The sequence below is a fragment of the Macaca mulatta genome, chromosome 5, assembly GCF_049350105.2.
Source record: "Macaca mulatta isolate MMU2019108-1 chromosome 5, T2T-MMU8v2.0, whole genome shotgun sequence".
NCBI lineage: Eukaryota > Metazoa > Chordata > Mammalia > Primates > Cercopithecidae > Macaca > Macaca mulatta.
In genome coordinates, this window is record NC_133410.1 from 181,866,295 (window position 1) to 181,887,840 (window position 21,546).

A 21,546-nucleotide genomic window follows, 5' to 3' on the forward strand; every position below is an offset into this window, starting at 1 on the left:
ATCAGTGGCCTTTCTCTGGGCAGCAGTAGTCATCTTCTGTCTTCAGTTTCTTTCCTTGCTCTTAGAACCTCACTGCAATCTGTCTGAAGAGCAGTGGCCTCCAGCTAGCGCCTCCCTCGGAGGTCAGAGCCCCAGATCCAGGACACTTGTCCTACAAGCTCCTGATGTATCAGCAATGACTTGGCAGCGGCCCCAGCTCAAGACATGGGTCCCTGCTCTATGAGGTTCTCATCCAACTTACAGTTCTGGAAACTCCAACCTCTTCCCCAAGAGTGGTAGTTGCTTCCGTCTATCTCTGTTATCTTAGTGCCTCTTTTTGCTTTTTAGCCTTTCAACCTCTGTAATAAATTTCCCATATCAAATTCCCTCTGTTAAAATACCTAATGTGGTGTCCATTTTCTCGACTGGACCTCGATGGAAAAGAATACAGTCCTCCACAGGAGTGGCTCTGAGATGGGGCAAGGGTAGGAGGGTGGGTAGAGGAGACGGGAGGAGAAGCCTTGAATTCTTTCCTTGAATCTAAAGTAGTGTTTTTCAAATGTTAGAAATTTAAGGAACTCAGAGGAATTTCGTTTCAAAAATTTTACAACATTCCTTGAGATAATAGGAGATGATCTGGGTTGCAGTAAAAAAGTAGAATTATGAATTCCTTTTTGATTTAAAGAGTTATGTTATCCCATAAGTTTAGTGAAAAGGGAGCTAAAGGAATCCTTTCTCAGGGCTCTATTTGCCACAACTGTAAACGATGTATTTGAAGAAAGGGGAATGAGATCGTGTGACGTGGTAAAGTATTGGAATCAGGAGTGAAGTGCAAGCAATATGTTCTAAATGGAATTTCCAAAGATACATTTTAAAATATTTGGTTAATAAATAACTAAACTGCTGGGCATGGTGACTCATGCCTGTAATCCTAGCATTTTGGGAGGCCTAGGCGGATGGATTATCAGAGGTCAGGAGTTCAATACCATCCTGGCCAACATGACGAAACCCTGTATCTACTAATAATACAAAAATTAGCCGGGTGTGGTTGTGGGCATCTGTAATTCCAGCTACTTGGGAGGCTGAGGCAGAAGAATTGCTTGAACCTGGGAGGCAGAGGTTGCAGTGAGCCAAGATCGTTCCACTGCAGTCTAGCCTGGGCAGCCGAGTGAGACTCTGTCTCTAAATAAAAAAAAAAAAACAAAAAAACAAAAACTAAATTAAGTCTCAGGTTCATAAATATTGGTGATTATTAGAATCATCTGGGGGGCACTAAAATTCCACATTGCTGAGTTTGATCCCAGGCCCCGGGTTTCAGGCTGGGGTCTTAGATTGAGATGCTAGGATTGGGATCCTAGGAACTGATATTTTTTGAAAAATCACCTTATGTGATCAAAGGAATCCAATGATTAATAGATTTAGGATTCACTATTATATAGAATAAAAATCTTTTAATTAAAATGCATATATATCTATGTGTGTGTGTGAAGAACTTAGATTCAGCTTCTCCTCCACCACCATTTAAAGTATGAGGAGCTAGGAGCAACACAGTGTTGACAGTCACTATCTTGGTAGGGGGCAGTCTGGAAAACACTGGGCTAGAAAAGACGAAAGACAATGGAGTTTCCCTAGGAGACTGATTTTTGAAGGGCTTTTGATCATCCTCCACCCAGTGTTAAAGTCAATCATGAATCCTCAGAGCCAAGGAGGTCCTGGCAAGTTCTGTTGTGGTGGTTGGACATCCCTGTCGGGTCACCGGGGCTCCGAGGGGCACCCTGCTCTCACGATGCTGGGATATGAGGGTCCAAAGTGGGCCTTTCACTCATCAGTGCAAAGCTTTTCTCAGGCTGTTACCTGTGTGTGAGTCTGAGATATAGTAACCAGGCAGCTGACTCCAAACCATCCACAGAGACTGCCAGGGGCTTGTCAGGTGAATGGAAAATGAAATAAATATAAGAACATCGCCAATGTAGGCAGCAAAAAAGAGTAGAATTAATATTAGTCAGAGTCCATTTTCTTGGTTTGTGACTTTGAAATGAAATACAGAGCAAAGGAGAATCTTGATGTTTTTTAAACACTCTTATGAAAGGGGGAAAAGGGTGTTTCCCTGGCACTGCTGGTGCAGGCCCTGTCTTGTCGCCATGCCTCTCATAATTAAGAAAATCAAGGACTTTCTGCTCACAGTCGACAAAAGGATGACAAATAACTCAGGATCAAGACATATAAGAATAATGTGAAGTTACAAGTTCAGTGCAACAGATATCTTTATACCTTGGTCATCACAAAGAGAAGGCAGAGAAACTGAAGCAGCCCCTGCTTCAGTTTTGGCAGTGAAAGAGCTGGAATAAATTGGCACAATGATTTAACTGTATTAAAATTCTTTTTAATTCAAACACCAAAATTAATTATTTTAATTAAAAGGGTGAAAAAACTCCTCGTTTTCTGATTGATTCAGTCAGCCAATCGCTTGCTGGAGTCTGGTTTGGGTTATATCATTTTGTTAGTTCGTGTTACTTAGTGTTCTGGATTTGATCAGGAAATCCACCAGGCGTGTGGCTTTTCAATAGTGGAATCTTGTTGGCAGGAAAAATCCTCAGCACACTGGGTGATTCAAGTGCACTTATAATTTGCTCTTGCTTTACGCCCTTTGTTATGTGCACATTCCACACGAATCTATCACTTCTCTCTGAGTTATGTGCTGCTCAGGACTGATGTTCTTACCACCCACCCAGTGAGGGCAACCTCTGCTTCTCGAACTCACAGAACCTATTGTTCTGTCCCTCTCTTACCCGGCGCTGTCACTGCAGCCTTTTACCTCCAGCCGTGGGCAGGGAAATGACTTCCCAGAGGGCCATTTCTCATGGTCATAAATGTTCTATTTCACTAAGTTCCATCAACGTTCACCAAACACTGAAGCAAAACAGTCATTCTCTATGCGTTCTTTCTTTTTGGTATAAACATATATACTGCCCATAAAAGTGCATAAGCTATTTGTGTATGTGGGATGGGTAAACTGGAAGCCATGTCAGCATCTGCACACAAATCATTTGTGTGTGTTGTAGGGTACGTTTACTTGTTTTTCAGTAAGGGAGTAAGACGCCTTCATGCCTGGCTGAACCACCAACTTCGCAGGCTTCATGTAGATACTACAACTGTTAATGTGTTTGGATTTTCATTAATCACTCTTCTCCAGTTTTTTCCCCTGGTGTTCCAGGTGTGTTGATTTTAATCGCTTCAATCATTTAAGCATCTCCCCAGACTGTAATAGATTAGTTAGCCGTCCAAGCCTGCTGCTGGCTTTCCCCTCTCCCCTTCTCATTTGCTTCCACACCCAAACTAACCGGAAACATTCATTGCTCAGTAATGAGGCTGCGATTCTTCTCTGTGGAATCCAGGAAGACAGAAAAGGCAGTCTCTCTTTATGCTAACATCACCTCCTGCTTTCCTGTCTTTGGTCTATTATATGCTCTCTGCTGACTAAATTTAGAGAAGAAGCAAATGTTACCCCACCTTCCCAGAGCATGAAGTTGTGTTACCGAGCAATCTTAGGACAATTTACTATGTAAGACACACAAAACAAACCAAAATACACACACACACACAGAGTAGGTCAAAACAAAACAGTTTGGGCATACTTTCTAATTTTTCAAACCTTGCTTGCTGAACAGCATATTTAATAAAGCACATACCACTTACTTGATCTGGCAGTACTTAACACAATAACTTACACCCAAAGAAAGGCCCAAACATTTAGCCACCGATGTCATGAAATAAGGGAAGAAGGTTTGTAATAATGGTTTGTAATTAACGTTTAGGTTTTAAGAGATGCCTTAAGAAAAACAAAAGGTCTTATTCACTCATTTGCCCTCCTAAATAACTCTGTTTTTGAATTGACTGAGCAAACACCCAATTAGAGTGGTAATTTATTAGGGTCATACATTAGCTGAAAAGAAAACGGAAAAAAAGAAAAGCTACACCAGAAGCTAGGAATTACCAAAGGCTGATCTTGTTTGAGTTCATGTATGCTATCTTTTAAGCAGGCTGATGACAATCTTTCCCTTTATATATTAAAGATATACAATTTAGACATAGTCCCCACCTGGCTACCTTAATCTTAATTCCAGGAAAAGACAGTGTAGAAGCACCGATTTAAAAACAGCAGCAACAATAAAACAGAAAACGTAGGCAGTGCCAAGATGCATAAAGAGAACAGTTTCAAATGTCACAGTGAACTTAGCTTTCCTTCAGTTGATCCATAAGGCCTGCTATACCACATCATTCCAAGAAACACCAAGACTTCGTAGTTTTGCTATGGACGCTATCAGAAAGGTCAACTGGTTTGATCAAAATGGTGGTTGTGTAGCTTCAGCCATTCTCATAGCAAAAACTGGTAACCTAACGTTGACAACTGAGCTTTTTAATTTTTTAATTAATTAATTAATTAATTCTGGAGACAGGGTGTCATGAGCGTTGCCCAGGCTGGAGTGCAGTGGCATGATACGGGCTCACTGCAGTGTTGACTTCCCGGGCTCAGGTGATTCTCCTACTTCAGCTTCTGTAGTAACTGGGACTACAGGCCTCTGCTACCATGCCCAGATAATTTTTTTTTTTTTTTGTATTTTTTATAGAGACGGGATTTTGCCATGTTGCTCAGGCTGGTCGCGAAATCCTGGGTTCAAGCTATCTGCCCACCTCTGCCTCCCAAATTGCTGGAATTACAGACATAAGCCACTCTGTCTGACCCACTAAGCGTTTTATAAGGGAGCCTGCAGTTTAAAACTAAATCTCAATCAAAATTGCTGTCATCTGTTATATTTATATTATTTTAAATTTTAAACTTTGATTGGAAATGAGATTGTTTTGATAAAATAATGAACTCAGCAACAAATTGATTAAACAATGACTAATATATTAATCATGAGTTTCTTTTTTTAAACTTTTTAAAAATTATTATACTTTAAGTTCTAGGGTACATGTGCACAACGTGCAGGTTTGTTACATATGTATACATGTGCCATGTTGGTGTGCTGCACCCATTAACTTGTTATTTACGTTAGGTATATCTCCTAATGCTATCCCTCCCGCTTCCCCCCACCCAACAGGCCCCGGTGTGTGATGTTCCCCTTCCTGTGTCCAGGTGTTCTCATTGTTCAATTCCCACCTATGAGTGAGAACATGCGGTGTTTGGTTTTTTGTCTTTGTGATAGTTTGCTGAGAATGATGGTTTCCAGCTTCATCCATGTCCCTACAAAGGACATGAACAACCATTACTTTCTTAATAACAAACATCCAGGAGAAAGTCAGAAAAACACCATCTAAATGTTTGATGGAATTCTAAATATTTGCAGGCCCTGTTTTTATCAAAGCTGACATTTTTCAATAAATCTTGTATTTTTTTAATTCAGTTTTTTTCTTTCAATTATTGCTTTTGGGACTTCATAGATCTACCTAATTCTTGCAAAGCTTGATCATGATATTTCACTTCTTTCTATTTAAGACTTCATAAAATATTAAGATGTTGTAGTGGACAATCATTATTGTAGATAATAAGACAGAGACTGTGTTGGTTGTTCACCAAACCGGGTTCCTCTTCTTCCTGGACACCTACGTGGTTTCCGAAGAACAGTTCCAATTAGAAGTGGCCATGAGTCTGAGTCCTAGTGCATAGAATGTGCGCAGAAGTGATGTATACACCTCTGGGTCTGTCCTCCTACGAGCCTCCCAGGAGTGATTATCCATGTGCTTTCTTTCCTCTTCTTCCAGATTAATGAACATAAGTTCAGGCCTCTTGGAAACAGTTGAAAATGGCAGAGTCACAAGATGGAAGGAACCTGGGTCCCAAAACATTACTGCTTGGAAGAACACTTCCAACGAGTCAGGAATACCCATTTAAATGATCCAAGAATAAACCTTTTTTGTGTTAAAGATTTTCAGGCCTGTAATCCCAGCACTTTGGGATGCTGCTGTGGAAGGATCAGAGGAGTTCAGGGGTTTGCGATGAGCCTGGTCATCATAGGATGACCCTGTCTCTACAAAAAATTTAAAATACTAGTCAAGTACAATGGAGGACACCTGTGGTCCCAGCTACTTGGGAAGCTGAGGCAGGGATCACTTGGGCCTGAGAGGTCAAGGCTGCAGTGAGCCTTGATTGTACCATTGCACTTCAGCCTGGGCAACAGAGAGAGGCCCTGTTTAAAAAAAAATATTTTTTTATAGATATGCATTATACACGTATAATTATATGTATTACATATACAATACAAATATATAATAATATACATTATTATATTATTTCAAAAACTATTATAAATATGTAATTGCAAAGATAGAGAAAGCTGTATTTAGAAATATAAAAGTTTTCTTACTTGGGGCAAATAGGTGGAGATATGTCCTCCCCTCCTACCATGATAGGTAAAGGTGGACAGATAATTCTTGTCCCTTCTCTCTGGCAAAAACACGGGCATGTGGCCTGACTCAACTAATCAGATGTTCCTGTCAGATACTTGAGGTACTTGAGGTAGTGACGTGCTTAATGATTCTTCCTTCTTTTTTTGAACAAGGACACATGACACTGTCTGCATGGAAATGATTTTCCTCTCAGGTTGTAATAGGGGTACTTCTTTTGCAGCTCTAAATCCAACTAGTCAACTTGTGAACATCTCTAGGTGAAGCTTCAGAGAAGTCTTTCTGATGTGTCAGCTGTATTTCGGCAAAAATATGGTGATATTTCTGTCAAAATTAGTTTTTTGGTGTATTTAAGCAAACTCAGTTTCTCTCTATTTTCACTGCCTGGCAAATGAGAAACCCTACAGGTTTCTTTTTGTTTGTTTTTCACACACAATGGTTTAGGGGAGTGGTTAGTAGTATGTTTACCGTAAAGAATTTCATTTCTAACTTTTGCCCTCTACAGAATCCGTGTGGATTGAAACATTTTTCATCTACTAAAGGCTTTACAAAGTAGTAATAAATTTGCTTTTCCATATTTTGTTACTTCTCTCCTACTCCTTACCGTGGAATATGTAGGCTAATTCTAGGGGAGTGGGCATGGCTTTGACATGGGTTAGTGGGAATTTGAAATTTTGGCAGGCATGGCAAATTTGAATTTTGTTGGACATTTGGAATTGCCAGTCCTGGCTCAATCGGTTTACTTTAATAACATTTATTTTGACAGATAGTGTGTTAGGTGCTGAGGACACAGAAATCAGTAAGCTATGCTTTTCTCTCCAAGAAGTCATAATGTGGGAGGGGAGAAATATACACAAAAAGACATATTCAATATGGTGTGGTGGTGTTGAGCATAGGTGGATGTAAGAGGAGAGGGCTCTCTACTGGTTTCCTAGGGCTGCTGTACCTCATCACTACAAACCAACTAGCAGACATGTATGCTCTCATAGTTCTGGAGGCAGGAAGTTCAAAATCAACATGTCAACAGGGTCACCTTCCCCCTGAAATCTCTAGGGAAGCATCCTTCCTCCATCTTCTAGCCTCTGGTAGCTGCTGAGAATCTCTGGCATTCACTGGCCTCTAGATGCATCACTCTGATCTCCACCTTCATCTTCATACGGCTTTCTCTTCTATGTGTGTCCAAATTTCCCCTTCCTTATAAGGACACCAGTCACACTGAATTTAGTACCCACCCTAATCCAGTATGATCTAATCTTAACTTGATTGGGTCTGAAACTACTCATTTCCAAATAAGGTCACCTCCACAGTTTCACGGTAGTCATGAATTTGGGGGTTGGAAGGAACTATTCAAAGCAGTATAGGGCATTGAGTTCAGATGAGGGCAAGTCAGAAAGATGATCAAAGGATGTTTCCTAGAAAAGAAGATGGTAGCTGAGCTGTATCCTGAAGGATAAATGAAAGTTAAAAGAGAAATAAGACGGTTCATCACCTAAACATGTGTAATACACGTAAAGGAGGCTAAAAATACCTTCTACACACAAAATTTTATTGTGTCACTTATTTTAGTTAACAGCAGGTTCAGTCTCAAACATTTACTTTGTCTTTTTCCTGTGGCAGTCTCCGTCACGGCTCTAATCCAGGCAATCCTACTGTAGTCTCAGCTGTGAAATATTTAGAGTCCATGTGCTAAATATATATCGCATTAACACTTCCTGGTGCCAGAATCTCTCTGTAGTCCCAGCCCCTCTGTCCTGATTCTAACTAAACGTGGAACACCTGTAGTCCTCTTATTTTTCTCTAATTTTGGGTCTGGGACTACTTTTGCTCATAAAAAAAGTATAAAGGATCACTGTATTAGGATCAGAACTGACTTCATTTATTCAGTCAAGTCATTCATTAATTCCGTAAACTTTTTTGAGTATTAACTACGTGTAAACCACTCTGCTAGGTGTGAGGCAATTAAGAAGATGAATACAATATAAGTCTTGTCCTCAAAAAGTCTGTAGTCTAGGCTGGGTGCAGTGGCTTACACCTGTGATCCCAGTACTTTGGAAGGCTGAAGCAGGAGGATCAGCCAGGAGTTCAAGGCTGTAGTGAGCTATGATCATGCCACTGCACTCCAGCCTGAGCAACACAGCAAGACCCTGCCTCTCAATTTAAAAAATAAAGTCTGCATTCTAAAAAGGGAAAGCAAAACAAGTAATATACATGATAGACCGTAAAATCCATAGCAAAGGAGACCATGTTGACTTTGTTTATGGCTCTATCCCACATATAGTTCAACTTCTGGCTCACAATAATCACTCAAGAAATAGTTATTGAATTGAATAAAAAGGTTTAAACATTCTTGGACAGGAAGAAATATTTTGGATCTTAAATTCCCTGACAGTTGCACTCTGGGAACTTGCCTGCCTGGATCTCTGAAATGGACTTAATTTCAGGCCTTTGATTCATTCTCAGCTTTGAAATTTAATATTTAACCTTGTTGGGATCTCTACTGCCTTGCCTTATTTCTGCTAGAAAGAAGATCCTCATCTATATTTTAGGTTTAGAGTGACGACATGCAACTTCCTAGGAGCAACCATGTCTCCGACGTGCCTCTTAGAGCTTCCTGCTAATGGCCTGAGTGAGAGTCACTACTGGGACAAATACATTTGGGATCATGTGATGGAACAGATGATGCAAGATCTTTCTCTTTTCTTCAAACTACTACAACTGCTTCCCATCTAGTTCTCATCTCAAGGAACTCACGAGATATCTGAAGTCATGACCTAATGTTCAAACTTAGTGTTCTGAGGAGTCCTGTAGAGCAGATGGGATAGGAATTTGAAGAGCATGTCTCCATGTTTTTCTATCCATTTGTCTTAGTCTGTTTTCTGATGCTATAATAGAACACCACAGACTGAGTAATTTGTGAAGACCAGAACTTTACTTGGCTCACAGTTCTGGAGGCTGGAAAATCCAATATCAAAGGGCTGCATCTGGTGAGGGCCTTCTTGCTGTGTCATATGATTGTGGAAGGGCAAGTGAACATGTGGGACAAAGAGAAATGGGGTCTGAACTTTATCCTTTGATCAGGAGCCCACCCCTGAGGTAATTAACACACTGGCATTAATCTATTCATGAGGTCAGGATCCTCACAACCTAATCACCTCTTAAGGGCCCCATCTTCCAATCCATTACATAGGCAATTAAATTTCAACATGAGTTTTAGAGGGGACATTCAAACCATAGCACCATTCAGTATTTGTCTTTCAGTGCAATGCTTGAGGTGTAATAGTGCACATTTGAAGTATGAGGTTAGGAAAGTACCTAAAAGTGGTAATTTTGAGGATAACAAGAAGTAGACACCGATTCCTTTCTAGTTAACGCAAGGATTTTCTATTCTCTTTAATGCATATCCTGCTGACTGGAGTGAGGCTTCTAGTATTACCTCCTACCATGAATGCTTTTCGGATCTTATAAAATCTGTGTAAGACATTCTAATAGGTGGAAAGGGGAGAAAAATATCACAGAATAGAAAGGAAATGATACGAGACTTGTATCAACACAGCTGGACAACAAAGATAAAATTTGTACATTTTTATCTAGAATGAGCCCTTGTATTATGCAATGATTAAGGTTAAAGAAGACATAAGAAAGCCTGGGGGAAAACAGGGCCTGTAATACTGTAATAGTGTCCACAAACAGAAGGATGCCAGACTGCCCCTTGGTATGCTGCTCACCTGCCTGTCAATAGAAAACACTAAAACACTAAAACACAAGGAAGCTAAGTCAAAATAGACCAGCATTCTGTACGGGTGGCTCATGAAACATTTTAGGGGAGAATTTGTGTACTTTAAAAATATTATCACTTTGCCTTTATTGATCACTTTTTCTTTGGAATTTTTTCTTTAAGAGAAGGGGTCTTGTTTTGTTGTCCAGGCCGGTCTTGAACTGAAAATACTTTTGCCTTGTCTTTAGTGATCACTTTCTGTTCTGAATCTTTTTTTTTTTTTTAAGAGAAGGGGTCTTGTTATGTTTCTCGGTTGCCCTTGAACTCCTGAGCTCAAATAGTCCTCCACCTCAGCCTTCTGAATACCTGGGACTACAAGCTTGCATCACTGCGCTTGGATTCCTCTGCATTTTTACAGCACTTGCAATCTTTGACACATAATTTATATGTTCAGGACTGTGTCATATATACTATTAGCTTTATCTTAACATTTCAAGGGCAAAGAGCTTGTGTCTGTGTGTGTGTGTGTGTGTGTGTGTGTGTGTGTGTGTGTGTTTGAGATGGAGTTTCACTCTCATCACCCAGGCTGGAGTGCAATGGTGAGAACTCGGCTCACTGCAACCTCTGCCTTCCAGTTTCAAGAGATTCTACTGTCTCAGCCTCTGAAGTAGCTGGAATCCCAGGTGCCCGCCACCACATCTGGCTAATTTTTGTATTTTTAGTAGAAATGAGATTTCACCATGTTGACCAGGCTGGTCTCAAACTCTTGACCTTGGGTGATTCATCCGCCTCGGCCTCCCAACGTGCTGGGATTACAGGCGTGAGCCACAGCTCCTGGCCAGGAGCTTGTTTTTTTTTTTTTTTTAGAACTACTCTATCTTGTAGGGGTCATTGTGGTTAACTTGTCATCATCTATTCTTCCTTGAATAATTCTGTACACCAACAGTCAGCAAACATTTTCCATAAAGGACATAGTGCATATTTAGGCTTTGCAGGCACATGATCTCTGTTACAACCATTGTACTGTGCAGTTGCATGAGAAAGCAGCCATAGACAATATATAAATGAATTAGTATGGCTGTGTTACAATAAAACTTTATTTACAACAATAGGCTCTAGGCCGGCTTTAGCCTTTGGTTGTAGTTTTCTGATTTCTGGTTTCAATCAATGCTGGTCATACTATTTCCCTCAACAGTGACTTGGTCAAAATGACGTGTGCATGTGACCCAATCTTGGTTAAGGAAACATGAAGGAAATATAGTGGGGACCTCTGGGAAAGGTTTCCTTAATTCTAAAGAGGCACAGTTAGAGCCTCTCCCTTGTTTTCCTCTGCATCTTGTTGTGGTGGGAGCAGGCATTGTGCCACCTACCTGACGCAGGACAACAGGCTGAGAGAATCGCCAAGAAGAGAGACCCTGACCTACATGACCTGGAACCCACGCTATTCTGGTCTCCAAACTATGGAAATTAATAAATGTCCTTCTGTGTAAGCCATTTAGTCTTTTTCTTCCTTCCAAGAAAGCATAGTAATTGATACTGTTGTATTCCTGGAAGAAGATGTTAAAATGATACCAAAATGATATAAGTTGAGTTTGGCTTCTCTATGGGGAAAAGTCATACGCTTTGAATTACATTTCTGATAAAGAATACAGTGTCCAATTTTTAACTGAAATGATAAAAAAATGCCATGTCAAATCAGCTACATTTATATAAAGTTTTTATAGTACATATAAATTGATGAATTCGAACAACATAATTAGCTACACCAAACTGAAATTAATATGTGTATATATATATATACATTATATGAAGTCCTTATCTTACATCTTCATAATCTCTACATTGTTTTACTACAGAAAATACAGAAAATACTCATGCTGACGAGTTGATGGGTGCAGCACACCAACATGGCACATGTATACATACGTAACAAACCTGCACATTGTGCATATGTACCCTATAACTTAAAGTATAATAATAAAAAAAAATTTGCTAAAAAAAAAAAAAAGAAAATACTCATGCAAGTCACTGAATCCATTAGGATTTTTAGGAGACATTTTCATAACGCTCTTTAAGGAGCCTTTTTTTTTTTTTTTTTTTGAGATGGAGTCTTGCTCTGTCTTCTAGGCTGGAGTGCAGTGGTGGGATCTCGGCTCACTGCAACCTCTGCTTCTGAGGTTCAAGCGATTCTCCTGCCTCAGCCTCCAGAGTAGCTGGGACTACAGGTGCATGCCACCACACCTGGTTAAGTTTTGTGTTTTTAGTAGAGGTGGAGTTTCACCATGTTGGCCAGGCTGGTCTTGAACTCCTGACCTCATGATCCACCTACTTTGGCCTCCCAAAGTGCTGGGATTACAGGCATGAGCCACTGCACCTGGACTTTAAGGTGAATTTTAAGGAGATTTGGGTTCACGTGATAAGTTCTTGAGACATCATTCAGGTCCCCTCCCCCTTTTTAATGAAGACACTTCCAGGTATATTATTTGTTCATTTTTTTAGAACTACAAAAATCATAAAGGATCAGATGATACAGAAGTATAAGGTAATAGTTCCCCTGTTGTGTCCCTGGGAATGCTAATAATCATTTATTTTCTTTATGATGACCCTGCTTCCAACATAAGCATTAAGTTTCAGAGGGTCTATGAGGTCAAAACCATTTTGTAATAATACTAAGACATTATGTATTTGCCTTTTTCACTTAGTTGATGTTTGCATTGATGGTGCAAAAGCTGGTTAAAACTGCTGGCACTTCAGCATGAAACAAGGCAGTGACACCTAACTCTACTAATAGTCACTGCATTCTTTGATGCTAAGCACTCAAGGGGGAAAAAGCCAATTTTAATGAAGAATGGTCATAAAAGAATCAATAAAATTATTGCTTTTATTAAATCTCGACCTTGAATATATATATGTTTTGGTTTTGGAGGAGGAGTTGGGAGTAGGATTTGAAGCCAGAAGCTTCCTCAATTAGGCACGTTACCTCACTCATCACAGCTCAGTTTCCATACCCATAAACATTAGAAAAGGAAAGCAGAATATAGAACTCTGCACAAATTTGCATGTCATCTTTGTGCAAGGGTCCTGCTTGTCTGTGTCATTCCAATTTTAGTATAAGTGCTGCTGAAGCGAGCACAGTGTACACGTTTCTAATATTCTGTGACACAAAATAAGAAGCACATATAAAGTACTTCTGCTGTGTACCAAAGCAAGACGGTTGTCAGACGGATAAGAACTTTCGTGCTTATTTGTGTTATGAGCTTAACAAGCCTCATTTTTTTCATAGACTGCCATCTTTACTTGAAAGAATGACTGATGGACTATGGTTATTTGGATTGAATTTTGGCAGATATTTTCTCTAAAATGAACCACGTGAGACAGTCACTTCAAGGAATGTTGTCAGTGATAAAATCTTGAGTTTACAAGTGAAAATATGAATTTTAGAAAATTTTTATCTGCCACTGTGAGCTTCATAGCTTCTGTCTTAGGCAGTTCAGGCTGCCATAACAAATGGCCATAGGTCAGCTGGCTTAACAACAGACATTTTTTTCTCACAGTGCTGGAGGCTGGAAGTCCACGATTAGGGTGTTAGCATCGCAGGGTTTTTGATGAGGGCTCTCTTCCTGATTTATAGACAGCCACCTTCTTGCTGTGTCCTCACAAGAGGGCTAGCTAGCTTTCTGGTTTCTTCCTATAATGCCACTAATCCCATTTATGAGAGTTACACCTCATGACTTAACTATCTCCCAAAGATCCCACCTCCAAATACCATCACACTGGGATTAGGATTTGAACATGTGAATTTTAGGAAGACGCAAACATTCAGTCCATCGCAGCTTCCCAATACTTAGAGACATTTCGGATGAGATCAGCGATATTGTTATTAATGATTGCGATTGTAATATGTCAACATTTGTGCAAGATGGATCGATGGATTTTGATGAAACAGGAACACAAAGTTCACTGATTTGTTTTCAGATACCGCATTGTAAATGAGGCTTGAGAAACTACCACGTATCAAATTGTGAACATCAAAGAAGAATGGCTTCAATTTTCTGAACAAGACAATCAGGATCTGGCCGGGCGCGGTGGCTCACTTTTAGTTTCTAATTGTAGTATAAGTGCTGCTGAAGCAAGCACAGTGTACATGTTTTTAATATTCTGTGACACAAAATGAGAAGCACATATAAAGTACTTCTGCTGTGTACCAAAGCATGACAGTTGTCAGGAGGATAAGAACTTTTGTAGTTATTTGTGTTAATTAATCCCTGTAATCCCAGCACTTTGGGAGGCTGAGGCAGGCAATCACCTGAGGTCAGGAGTTAGAGACCAACCTAGCCAACATGGTAAAACTCTGTATCTACTAAAAATACAAAATTAGCTGGGCGTGGTGGCATGCACCTGTAATCCCAGCTACTCGGGAGGCTGAGGCAGGAGAATCACTTGAACCAGGGAGGCAGAGTTTCCAGTGGAGCACTACTGCACTCCAGCCTGAGCAACAAGAGTGAAACTCTGTCTCAAAATAAAAAAGACAATCAGGATGGTGGATCACCTTATCCTACAGCGACCCAAATTATAATAATGCAACTTCTCTTCATTTTGGTTTGCTCTGGCTTCTCTAGCCAAACCTATAAACCCAAGGCCAGCCGGAGTTGGAATGAGGCATCTGCTGGCCTGGCCATCTGCCATCCTCTTGAACATCTTTGTGCTACAGACAAACCAGAACAAAGGGATTCACTGCCCAGAGACAGTGCTCCAATCCTATGAAATGGCTATCATTGTCCCAGGGAAACCTTAGGATCCTGGCTTACCCATCCTCTCTTGCTGAAGGATTGCTTTTCAGTTTAAGTCATTACTTCTGTTTTGCTCTAGTATTTACAGAAAGAAAACCGACAAGCCTGAAATGACCCTTCTGTGAACAAGATTTTATGCCAGGATTTGAAACACCGGAAAAGTTGTGTCCCTAGAAAAGTAACTCTAGCCTTTAACATCAGCACAATGAGGATTTATTTTTATTTTTATTTATTTTTGCATTCTGAGAGGAATGACGATGTCATCTATGTCCTTACACACATCTTAATTTGTGGATTTTTTCTTACTTAACTCTCTTAATTGGATGAAAGTATGCAGCTGATGATTTATGGATCTCTAGTTGTGCCAGGCATCATTTTAAATATGCACAGCTGCTCTGCAGTAGTTTAACTTGGCAGGTAGTATTAAACCATTGAGTTGTGTCATTTATTTGTATATGCATACAATAGCCTCCTTGTACAGGTTCTTCCAAAATCTCTACAGGAATGGTTTAGGACCACGCGTTTAAAGAGTCTCAGAAAGTATTCTTTTGGAAGATTTTCAGTTTCCAGAATAAAGAATGAGATAGCATTTTGCAAAGTTGCTAAGTTCCCAAGGGAATCACAGAGACAGGCTAAAGTGGAGAGGCTAACAAAGTGAGAGGTCTCCAGTGTACGTTTGGGAACTCCAATTTCAGTGGTCGTTTAGGCAATGTAGGACATGTTACTGCTGACAACACCCTCACTTTCACTATAACACATCTCAGGGAAGCAGCTGAAAGAGGCGTGTGATCTAACACAAGTTGTTGCAGGCATAAATAACTTGAGAAACTCTGTTGACAATAAAAGTCTGGCATTTACAGTAGTGAACAATGTTATCTTCAAATTCAAAGGACCCTGAGATTTGTCACTGTCATCCTTTGTAGTCAAGGATGATACTGTTGACACTGTGGCTATCCCTGTATGCAAGTGTGGCTGAAAATACCGGAATGTGACAGATGATAAGGCCTTTCTGCAGAGCATACATGATAAATCTTTTTTTTTTTTTTGGTTTGTATCTCTTGGTCTCCCAGGGCATAGCTGGCCTTGTCACAAAGTCATCGTGTCTCTGTCTGCACCAGACCTTGCTGCTCTTGCACTGGCCTCTTGGCTCTTGCATTCCAAAAATGTGGCTTGAATTGCTTGAATTGCTTGAATGTCTCTCTCCTGAACTTTTATAAAGATTACACCTCCTACCTGTTCTGCTTACTATCTTCCATGCCAAGGCTAGCCAGGCATGTGCCACACCTCCTTCCCATGCTGTGACTTCTGTGAGAATTATGTTGAGGTGGGCTATATTTCTCAATAGCTTCGTTCACTGGTAATTTTATTCTGCCATTTGACATTTTTGAGTGTTCTCAACTGGAAAGATCTTAGGTGCTGAGATAATTCCCCCTGCACGACCCTTCTCAGTTTTGCCTGTCCTAGGAATAGGAATAGGAAAAGCAGAATAGAATAGGGAAAGCAGAGAAGAAGCTGAGATATGCCTCTCCTGTATGTGGAATAGTCACACATTATACAGTTTGTTGAGGAAAAAAACTGTTTAAACTGATTAAAAAATTGTTTCCATATCAGCCTTGTATTAGTCTGTTTTCACACTGTTATAAAACATACCTGAGACTGGGTGATTTATAAAGGAAAGAGGTTTAATTGACTCACAGCTCTGCATAGCTGGGGAGGCCTCAGGAAACTTACAATCATGGTGAAAAGTGAAGGGGAAGCAGGCACCTCTTCACCAGGTGGCAGGGAGGAAAGCAAGCACAGGGGAAATTGCCACTTATAAAACCATCAGATCTCATGAGAACTTGCTCACTATCATGAGAAAACCATGAGGGAAACCACTCCCATGATTCAATCACCTCCCACCAGGTCTTTCCCTTGACATGTGGAGACTACAATTCCAGATGAGATTTGGGTGGAGACATAGAGCCAAACCATATATCAAGCCTGTACTCCAGATATTTTTTTAAAGCTGAAAGTCCCCAAAGGCTCATCTCTGGAGCTTGATCCTGGGTGTTCCTGAGTCATCGCAAATATCTTAGAGAGTCTTTCTGTGCTAGTGGCTCAGATGACTCCTATTGGGCAGTGATTAGACGACACCACGGGGCCGCACTGGGATCTCATACTGATAGCAAGCACTACTAGCAGTTGGTTACTTTGCTTCTTTGGCTTTTTACACGTGGGTTCAGGATGGGGATTATGAAGGATATTAAAAGGGCTCCTTGACTGTGCCTTAGCCTTAAGACCTCCTGCAGGAGGAACTGCAGATTCTCTCAGACTCTCAGATAGGGAAACCCAAAAAACCTCACTAGCGATTTAACCTCTGAGTAACTTGCCTTATCAGCTCTTCTTTGAGAAGACCCTCAACTCAGAGTAGTTCCATGCATCACAAGAGTATGATGAGGTTAGCTGAGACATAAGAGGGATGAGAAGCGAGACCCAGTCTGGGTCATTGGGCCTCCCCAGAGGGAAAAGGCCTGACCCAGGATATCCACAAGCAGCAAAGGGACACTTGGTGTCCAAGAAAGAACAGCCAACCAGGAGAGAGAAGGGACCTGAAAGTAGGAGAGGGGAGGAACTGAAGACATACTTTGCCCACATCACAATTTTGCCTCTCTTTGGTTTGAGGTTATCCAATATAGTCCCATCTGACATAATTTTTGAAGCTGTTTCTCCAAGAAATGTCTCTGAATCAGCTTTAAGCTCTCTTTGGATGTCCAAGGACACTAGAAGTCAGGCACAGATTCCTTAAGATCCAGTGTACATATCAACAGCCTCTGATCTCCTAGTTATCCTGGTTTTTTGAGAGGAACTAAGAGGAAAGGGAATAAGAGTAAGCCAGCATCTAGTATGGGGAATGCTTTGTTGTTCCCATCATATAGATGAGGAAACTGAAGTTTGGTTATTGGACCAGGAACACGTAAGAGCTAAGTAGCAAAGCTGAAATTGAAACTGAGACCCATCTGCTGAGGGGAGTAGCCCCACAAGTTAGCTCCATTCAGAAAGCTGCCTGAATTTTATTCCTCCAATTCTGTCACAGAGCTTTAGGGTTATTCTCAAAAGTTCTGACTTTACCAAGAAGATAACACATTCTCCTCATGAAGTTCAAGAGACCACTGACTAAAGAATGGGCCTCAACTCTATCTCTAATGGCCTACTAAAATAGTAAAGAGTAGTATTGCTACAGTGGTACCATTTTATTTGATTTATTTTTACCTTTTAATTTTTTTGAGACACAGTCTTGCTTTGTCACCCAGGCCGGAGTGCAGTGGCACGATCTCAGCTCACTGTAATCTCCGCCTTCCAGGTTCAAGCAATTCTCATGCTTTTAAATACTACCTCTGTCCATTGGCTTTTTTTGAAGGTATCATGCAAAATTTGCTTGTTTGGCTTGTTGAATCAAAGTAATACCCTTAACCTCCACTATGTGTGTTGAACAAGAGGTCAGAAGGAAATAGTCTCTGAGGTAGCTCTTGCAAGAAGATCTTAATAAGTTTGGGTTGATAGGCATCCAAGAGTTTACTGATTTTAAGGATGCCATCCTTCTAAAATTAATGTATGCCCAATAGGTTATCCCATATAGTTTCCTTCCTTTTCCATTGAATTTCTAACTGTTGGGAGTCACCATCTTCATGACATGTAACATAATAGGGCCCTTTCCATTTTACAAAGCTCTTCCTCATTAACTGTGTCATGAAATCTCAAGGAAGCCCAGGGAGAAAGTCAAAGCCTGAGTTATTGTATGTCTATCAGGTGAAGAAACAGAGACAACAAAAACACATGCTGTCCTGAAGGTACCCAAATTAGTAAATGGATTCTAGGACTAGAATCCAGAACTCTAGGGCTATTAGCATTCTCTTACCTTGATCTCTTCTCCATAGTACACAAAAGGGTTTATTAAGAATCACACTTGGCCTGATGCGGTGGCACACACCTGTAATCCCAGCACTTTGAGAGGCCAAGGCAGGTGGATCACCTGAAGTCAAGAGTTGAAGACCATGGTGAAACCTCATCTTTATGAAAAATACAAAAAATTAGCTGGGCATGGTGGCACATGCCTGTAATCCCAGCTACTCGGGAGGCTGAGGTGGGAGAATTGCTTGAACCCAGGAGGCAGAGGTTGCAGCGAGCAGAGATCATGTCATTGCACTGCAGCCTGGGTGACAAGAGCAAGACTCCATCTCAAGAAAAAAAAAAAAAAATCACACTTTCGTTTAGAGCAGACTGATGAGCAGCAATGGTCATTTGAAGCTGAGATCTCAAACAATGGAGCTGATGGGGTATGAATACCTCTTGCCTTAGCTTGGAATTGGTCCTAAGAATTTAAATCATGGCTGAACATATGACTGGGGTACAAGACAAAGGACACCAAGGTTGGAAGCTAGATCCAGCCTGATTTTTGGCAGTGCTGGTGTGCTATAGTTGAAATGTGTATGTCTCTACAAAACGTTCACATTGGAACCTAATATCCAACTCTAGTAGTTCATACTAATAGTATTAAAGGTCTTTTGGGAAACGATTAAGTCAGAAGTGTTTCATTATCATAAATATGATTAGTGACCTTATAAAAGAGGCTTCAGAGAGCTGCCTGGTCCTTTTTTCCTTCCATTTCTTCCAACATGTGAGGACATGGCATTCCTCCTCTCTGGAGGATGCAGCAACAAAGCACCATTCTGGAAGCAGAGAGCAGCCTTTGCTGGGCACTGAATCTGTGGGCACCTTGGTCTTGGACTATGAGAAATAAATTTCTACGATTTATAAATTACCCTGTCTGAAGTATTTTGCTATAACCGCACAAATAGACTAAAACGTGGTACAACTCAATGCTCTAAAGCATTTTCAAAGTACCTGTGAAATAGTTTTTGACATAATAAGACTATGTTCAAAAGGTCAGAAAATTTCTGGAAAAGCCATTCTTCATTGGGTTGATAGAAATATTCCTAAGACACATTATGCACATGTAAGTTTGCATGAATCATTCAAAACATAGAATTGAATTCAATGATTTAAAATGGGTTTTCTCTTGGACCATATAGTCACACATGTGGATTGATTGTAGTCCTCACTTTTTAATGTTTTTAAGCGTCAAAAAGACATAAAATGGCCTCTCTCTAAGAAATGCGGTTGACGATATACTCTATCCTCAGTGAAAATTGGGTCTGTGTATTAGTTAGGAATAAGTTCACTACACACAGAAAATAAAAAGTAACAGTGGTTTAAAGGCAACTGAAGTTTATTTTTTTCTCATGTAAAAGAGGTTAGGAGATAGTTTGTTAAAACCTGTTGTGGTGGCTTCATGGTATCAGGGGTTCATGCTTTCCGTTTATTATTCCATTATGCAAGGATTCTATTTTCAAATTTGCCTCATGGTTCAACTTGGTTGCTAGAGCTCCAACAATTAAATCTGCAACCCAGGTAATAAAAAGGAAAAGGGGGCAAGAAGAAGGAAATGCTCTCCCTTCCACTACCCCTTATATCTCATTAGCTAGAGCCCAGAAATATAACCTACAAGACAGGCTGAAGAATATACATTTGACCCTTGAACAATGTAGGGGTTAGGCGGATTAACTCCTCCATATAGTCAAAAATCAGCATATAATTTGGACTCTCCCAAAACATACTTGTTGACTGGAATCCTTACTGATAACGTAAATTGTTGATTAACACATACTTTGTATGTTGTATGTACTATGTACTGTATTCTTATAGTAAAGCTAGCTAGAGAAAAGAAAATTTTATTAAGAAAATCATAAGGAGGCTGGGCGTGGTGGTTCATGCCTGGTAATCACAGCACTTTGAGGCCGAGGTGGGCGGATCACCTGAGGTCAGGAGTTCGAGACCAGGCTGGCCAACATGGTGAAACCCTGTCTCTACTAAAAAAATACACAAATTAGCTGGGCGTGGTGGTGGGCACCTGTAGTCCCAGCTACTCAGGAGGCTGAGAAAGGAGAATCGATTGAACCTGGGAGGCGGCAGTTGCAGTGAACTGAGATCGCACCACTACACTTCAGCCTGAGTGACAGAGTGAGACTTCATCTCAAAGAGAGAAAAAAAGAAAATCATAAGGAAAATGTATTTACTATTCATTGAATGGAAGTGGATCATCAGAGAGGTCTTTATCCTCATTATTTTCATGTTGAGTGGGCTGGGGAAAAGGAGAAGCAAGAGGAGGATGGGAGGGGTTGGTCTTACTGTTTCAGGGGTGGCAGAAGCAGAAGAAAATCCACATCTAAGTGGACCTACGCAGTTCAAACTTGGGTTGTTCAAGGGCCAACTGTATTATTTTAGCTAGCCCTAATGTTCTCAGATAAAACAAAAATCAGTGTTCTTTTTACAAAGGAAAAAATGCAGAATTAATATTTAGAGGCAATTAGGCATCCTTGTCACAGTTTGGTTCTCAAACCCATTTCCTGGATTTTGTTCCCTGGGCTCCTCACATTCATTCCTTTCCTATTCCCTCTTGCACACATGTATTTGTTTTTAAAGACCCTACTGCTCAAAATCCAGAGCCATGCAGAGCAGAAAGGATGAGTATGGATTGAAACTGAGTCAAACTGGAGAGTTTGTTGCTATGATGATTTTGTCTTAGTTTCAATATCATTTGTATCATCAATAAAACTT

General features: G+C 40.5%; 1 long non-coding RNA gene and 1 other non-coding gene across 2 annotated transcripts in view; both read right to left on the reverse strand.

The window, feature by feature from the left end:
• LOC696638 (scrapie-responsive protein 1) overlaps positions 1-21,546 on the reverse strand; it is a 136,409-nt gene that overhangs the window by 46,263 nt on the left and 68,600 nt on the right. The window lies entirely within an intron of this gene.
• Positions 13,131-13,232, reverse strand: LOC114678525 (U6 spliceosomal RNA). The gene has a single exon (XR_003729964.2). It is a non-coding gene; the product is annotated as a U6 spliceosomal RNA (small nuclear RNA).